Consider the following 226-nt stretch of genomic DNA (forward strand, 5'->3'; position numbering starts at 1 on the left):
TTCTCCGTCTGCGGCCGCAGCTGGTGCCCCGGGGACCAGAGGTACCGAGACCGGGGATCCTGGTAGCCCCCGAGGCGCGGAGGAGCCGGGCAAGAAGCGGCACGAGCGTCTCTTCCACCGGCAGGATGCGCTGTGGATCAGCACGAGCAGCGCGGGCGCCGGGGGCGCCGAGCCCCCCGCCCTGTCCCCGGCTCCGGCCAGTCCGGCCCGCCCCGTCTCCCCGGCT

General features: G+C 76.1%; 1 protein-coding gene across 2 annotated transcripts in view; it reads left to right on the forward strand.

Moving 5' to 3' along the window:
* The window catches only part of AGAP2 (ArfGAP with GTPase domain, ankyrin repeat and PH domain 2), a 14,831-nt gene that overhangs the window by 3,445 nt on the left and 11,160 nt on the right, over window positions 1-226 (forward strand). The gene's annotated exons all lie outside the window — the stretch shown is intronic.

The sequence above is a fragment of the Neophocaena asiaeorientalis genome, unplaced genomic scaffold (genome assembly GCF_003031525.2).
Source record: "Neophocaena asiaeorientalis asiaeorientalis breed wild unplaced genomic scaffold, Neophocaena_asiaeorientalis_V1.1 scaffold134, whole genome shotgun sequence".
Taxonomy (NCBI): domain Eukaryota; kingdom Metazoa; phylum Chordata; class Mammalia; order Artiodactyla; family Phocoenidae; genus Neophocaena; species Neophocaena asiaeorientalis.